The 6,000-nt window shown below is 47.0% G+C and overlaps 1 long non-coding RNA gene across 2 annotated transcripts in view; it reads right to left on the bottom strand.

Moving 5' to 3' along the window:
- Window positions 1–504: 504 nt before the first annotated feature.
- Window positions 505–6,000, bottom strand: part of LOC118929299 (uncharacterized) — a 67,830-nt gene continuing 62,334 nt past the window's right edge. For both annotated transcript variants that reach the window (XR_008998851.1, XR_005031536.2), the window contains one exon: window positions 505–3,853. This is a non-coding gene — a long non-coding RNA (uncharacterized LOC118929299). The remainder of the gene's footprint in view (window positions 3,854–6,000) is intronic.

Genomic DNA, 6,000 nt, shown 5'->3' with positions numbered 1-6,000 from the left:
CAGGCTGGTAGGGCTTTAATAGCAGGAAGCCCTTGAGGTCTGTAGCCCGAGCCTGGAGTCTTGCACCCCTCCTGACCCCCTTCCCGGACAGGTAGTCTAGTGACCATGCAGGGAGCCTGGGACACTTTAGGACACTCACTTCAGCTCCTTTTGTTGAGTCTCTGTTGATGTTAGGGTGACCCTAACCAGTGGCCCCTTGCCCTCAGACCTGAGGACACTCATCTGAACTGAGTCAGCCCCCTTGAAGGAGTTAGAGGCTACTCAGGAGGTCTGGGTGTGTCTCGGGGCCCCCCAGCTGCTCACAGCACAAGGCCCAGTGCCTCAGCACAGCCTCAGATCCAGCCTTGCTTCTCTACCTCCTCTCCCCTGATCCTTTCCTCCATGACCATACACCTTCCGGCTGATTTTATGCAGTTGCAATCTTCCTTATTCGAGTTTGCTCTGCTCTCTCACCACTTGGCAAACTCCTGTTCACGCATCAGAGTGAGGTGAACTGCCCTCTCATGTCTAAACATCCCTGACACCCCCTACCTCCCCCCTCCCGCCATGCAGCTGCTTCTACAATCCCTCCAGCCCACTCTCCACATGGGACAGAGTGGTCATCTTAAACCATATTCCAGGATATGTCACCACTTCACTTCCCTATGAGTTTAGAATGAAGTCCACACACCTCAGGGCTCACCACTAATTCCCTTCACACCACCCTCCTCTTCCTCCTGGTACCATCAGCCTGCTGGTGATTCCTGGAACTACTTCAGGGCTTCCCTCTGCCTCAGGTCTTTTGCACAGGCTATTCCCTCCCTTTCTCTGGAATCCTCACTCCCCATCCTTCTGGTCTTATCTTAAATGTCACCTCCTCAGAAAGACCTTCCATGCCTCTTTGTCTAAGAGAGATTCCCACCATTGTTTCATTACAGGACATATCACTGTTTGTCCTTGTTCTAGTTCCTTCCTTCTTTGTTTACTTCAGTTCTTCCTACCTCCTTACTAGATGGTGGAGATGAAGACAGTGACTGTATGTGTCACAGCAGAATGTAGGCTGAATAAGTATTAAGCATTAGTTATAAAATATTGCTATTTTAATGAGCATGTTTCCTCAACTGCAGTGCAAATCCCTTGAATTCTGGGACTCTATGTTACAAGTCTTTGTGACGTACGCACCCATGTATTTTGGCCTGGCCCCAAATCCAAATATTTGCAGAACTGAAGAGAACTTGACTCACTGTTGAAACTAACTGTAAAGAGGAAGCCTTTAGTGCAAGTGCATTTCAAACGGAACCTCTGGGGTAAACCCAAAGCAAGCCCTAGGCCAAGATTCAAGGGCACTTCCCTGATGTTGCAAGTGACTTAAGGCAACCAGAACCTGCCCCGGGCAGTGCTGGAGAGAACAACCTAAGCCTAGGGACAGCTACTGCCTGGCCCTGGTGTTTCCCTCTGTCTCTGACTCTCCTCCTTCCTCTAGGCCAGGCCCCCACGGGGCTGGAGCAGGGCTCCCAGCCTTCTGCAGGCTTGCAGCCTGGGCTGTGATAGGGAAGTTGTGACCTCCTGAGTTTGGTCTCCCATGCTGTCCTGTTTTTGGTGAATCCTTGCCAGCATAGGAAGGGTTTCTGGGAATGAGAAGGGCACTTCAAATGCATTATTAAAACAGACAAATTAGCAAACAGAAACCATGCATGACAGAAGTGCTCCCTCTACATTAAGATTGTGGACTTGGGGGTGGGAGACAGGGATCATGCACTCAGCTCAGCACCCTGAGATCTCCTGAAGCTGCCCCAGCCCCACTCCGCTTTCCCAGGCATAACAACCTTTTTTCCACGAAGTCTTAAGGTTTGGAGAAATTGAAATTGGTGCCTTGATTGTGAAGAGCCAAAGGCTCAAGGAGAGTATCTCCACGCTAACTGAAAAGCCCCTGTCCCCCACGACCCCCACCCCACTCCAGCACTTCCGCTGGCTGTTTACCCCATTCAGTCTCGCTCTCCAGTGGGGTCCTGGAGTGGCTAACATGGAAGGGAGTGCTGCCTCCATCACCTGAGAACCTGAAGCCATGGGCCAGCAATAACACAGCCCTCAAATGGCATCCTTAGGGTTTACCCAAGCCCATGCTTGGGAGTTCTATTAGGAAGAGGAAGGGACAGAGCCAGTTCTGTTGGTGGAGGGAGATGGCCCCCTACTCACTGCCATACATCCATGCACCCCATCGATAAGCCACAGGAAGTACTTACATGTTCTAAGGCAGGGACTCTAGCCCACTTCCAGGCTCCACTTCCCATTCCATCCCAGCCTGTTCATGACCCCTCTCCACAGCAGAACCCCAGCACATGCAGGTGCAGAATGAAGGATGCCAGCCCTTATTATTAGCTCCTCATCCCCCTTTTCTGTCCCCAACACCTGACTTTCTGTGCTCTCTCCCTCAAGGCCCCAGTATTTTTTTGCAACTGCAGGCTCTTCATGGCCTGCTGACACCCAATTGTGTATCCAGACCCTCCTCAGACCATTTACCAAAACACAATGGGTCTAGGCCATATTTCTGTGTGGTGCTGAGAAGAAGCCCTCTCCTTCCTCCATAGCCATAATCTGCTAAGGACCCATGCAATTTAAATGCAATCCTACTCAGGGTGTTTTGAGTAATATAAGGTAATTCCTAAAGGGACACTGTCCACACATGTGTCCCTGGCATTGAGTTTCTGTTTGTCCTCTCATCTGTAGGGTTTGTCACACAATCCAGATGTCAGTATAAGCAGCTCGGCATATTTGGGGCTATTTTCATAGGGTTCTACCTGTCTCTCCATCTAAATCCAAAAACCACCATGTCTTAGCATAGGGCTAAAACCCTTGTAACCACCTCTCAGGAATGACTCTTTGATGGGCATGAAGTCAGTAAAGGAAAAAGAACCATATTATACTTGGAAATCTGAGGTGGGAAGACCTTACAGAATCTAGTTCAGCTTCTTCATCTTGTAAATGAGAAAGTAGACTGCAGAGAAGCATGAACACATAAAACAGTTGAAACAGTGAATGATTCATTCATTCAAGAACAAATATTTACTCAATGTCTAATCTAGTTGTGATGGGAATATAAAGATGAATCAATGGACTTCCCTCTCCAAGAACTTAGGACTTGTGGTGTAAGGAGATAAGCTATGAATGAACATCAGTAACTATAGTATGTGGACCGTCATCCAGCACTAAAGATGAATAGGGTGACCTTCAAATGCTGTCAGTGGACAGGAAGGAAAGAGCTGAGGACAGACGGCAATATAGAGGAAATTTCCTAGTAGATCTGTGTCAAGTATTGAGTCACAGCTAGACAATGAAGCCAATCCCATGCCCTGGTCTTGGGTAGTGGAGGCTCACAAACTTGATTTACCCCATGAGGAGAGTACCATGTGCCCTGTCAGGACTAATAGAGAGATCTGGAGGGAAGCTAAAAGAGCAAATGTACCAAACTGCCACTGTGGAAACTTCCAGCTCAGTCTAACTCTAAAGAAAATAGTAACTTAAAAGACAGAAAAGAAAGTGTCTTTGTTTCTTTTAATATCCTCTCTTTCCACCAAGTAATTATTATTTTCAATTGTAAGTTGGGATTTTCTCCTCATCTTATTCATATTAAATAAATGCTTACAAAATATGCCTCGTCAATACAAATAACCTTTAAAGGCCCAGTTCAGCTCCCAGAAGAAGAAAAGTTCCTGGTACTCGGTGCTTCTTACAAACTTGCCTAGATTGTCTGGAACATGAAGGCCATCAGCAATGAGCAGACCAGATTCATTCATGACTCATTCAATTCTTGTACTTGGTGCTCTTGGGATCCCAAGATAAATCAAAGCTCCAGTCCTTGCCTTCAAAGAGATAACTATATAACAGAAAGAAAATGTCCATGCTTGAAACATGCAGAGAAAACTGACCTCTAAGTGCAAGACAGTGTAGTTTACACCACACACAGTCTTGAGAGAAGGGTTGTGTTTTTTTGCCCCACAGCTCTCAGCCATCCTGAAAGCTTTTCCTCTGCTGCAGAGGATGAAGGTCATGGCTCTTTAAAGGCTGCCCTCGATCCCATCCCTCCCCCACATTGCTCCTCTAAGACATCAGCTCCCTGTGATCACCTATTTTGAACCTTCATTCATCCTCACTGGCTCCTTTTCCATGTCCTTTAAACATGCCAAAGACCCCCTACTCTGAAGAACCTTTTTCTCAAACTGCTGGTCCAGCGCATCTTCCCTTCACCATCAATTTCATATTTAAGAAAGCTACATTCACTGCCTCCACTACCCCATCTTCCCCTTGCTCCTCAGCCCGGCAGGTCAGCTTCCACTCTGACCACTCCACTGAATGGCTCTCTCACACTCATGCTTGTCCTGGGATGTGAGATGACTCCAAGTTTTGGTCTGGGGACCTGCTGTTCACTTTTTGAAGCTCGTGACTAATGACTCTGGTCCTGATCCAGATCCTGGGATACAACACTGTATTTCCAACTCCCTACCAAGCAGCAACTCTACCTGGCCATCCCTTGAAAGCCTTAAACTTGACATGGCCCAGATCCCCTTCTTCCTCAAGCCCGTATCTCCCCTGATCCATATAACAATTCATCTCTTCATTGTGTAATTACAGGGCCACCTCAAAGCGAGGACATCAGGTTGATTTTAGGGGGGCCCTTCTCCCTCATGTCTCATAACCATTTGCTTCCTATCATCTCTTAAATCTGCTCCATCTTATCATTCTGTCTTTGAGCTTTAAGTCCAGTGGACCTACCCATACCCTTTGCCCTGGCTGTCACACTTGATTCTCAATTTCTGGCCACTCTGGCTTCATTGGTTTTTAGATTTCTATGTGATTTCCCACAGTGTTTCTCCACCTGGCTTATTCCCTTGGTTTTAGATATAAAATCATACCCATTGTCTCTGGGAAAAATATCCCAGCACATTCCTACCCCTCTGACCCCCACTGGCTGGGCCAGCCCCCAGGTTCCTACCTCTGCTTCCACATTCATGTTATCATTTGTGTGCCTGTTTCTGTCACTGGACTTTAAGTGCCTTGAGGACAAGGACTGACCTTATTTACTTGCCTTTGAATTCCATTACAGGTATAGTATGGAATATAGGCATAAGAGGGAAAGAGTATGGCATATACAGGAAATGTTTAGGAATGATTCAAAGCAATACATGTCCTGTAGAAATACAGAGGAAAATTTGTGGACTGAGTCAGTGCAGGAAGATGGATACCAAGCTGATTACAGACATTGTAATTATATGCCATAAGAACAGAAGAGAGCTTGTTACTCTGATGAAACCTATCTTTTAATTCCTCCTAGTGCCCTGAATTCTCCATTTACTCCGTTACCTTTTCTTAACCCATCTGGGATGACTACTGCCTGTATCACTAAGAAGAGCTGTCCAGAATGTCGTAAGAAGCATGGTCCAGCCAACATGAAGTCATGGATGGGCAAACAACCTCCCTGCATGTGAGGTCCAGGATTTTGGGAGGCCTTCTTCTCTGTTTACTTGGACCAAAGGGACCTTGGAGCTTTGCTTGGCCCCAGCGTAGCTCTGGAATCAAAAGCGTTCATCATTCCTATGAGCACATATCCAGGGAGTGTTTAATCATGAGTTCTCCCTAAAGCCAACTCTCCAGCCAAGTGTGAACAGTTTATATAATCCTAGCTGTTGCTCAAGGGCCTTGTTAGGTTTTTCCAAGGAAGTACCCTGGGCCTTCCCATTGGTTTATCCACTTATTCTTTCCTGTAATGCTATCATGTGACTAGAATACTGCTATCCTTAAGGCTGTGTCCCTTTGGTACCATGAGATCAGGTTCTGTTCCCTCTCCTCCTGGCCTTGACCATCTCCAGCCCCCTTGGCTGACAGATGCCTGGAATGCACTGCAGCATTTAGCCTGGATTCTGGTTTTCCTAAAATCTGTCTCTGAGCTGTTCATCAGTGGCACAAGGGGTTGTGTGTGCAGCTAATGCCCTGTTATCAGTTCTGTGAAGGGCACTACTTATACCT

This window comes from Manis pentadactyla, chromosome 8, assembly GCF_030020395.1.
Source record: "Manis pentadactyla isolate mManPen7 chromosome 8, mManPen7.hap1, whole genome shotgun sequence".
Taxonomy (NCBI): Eukaryota; Metazoa; Chordata; class Mammalia; order Pholidota; family Manidae; genus Manis; species Manis pentadactyla.
Note: the sequence above shows the minus strand (reverse complement) of the source record. Positions and strands in the feature narration are given on the sequence as shown.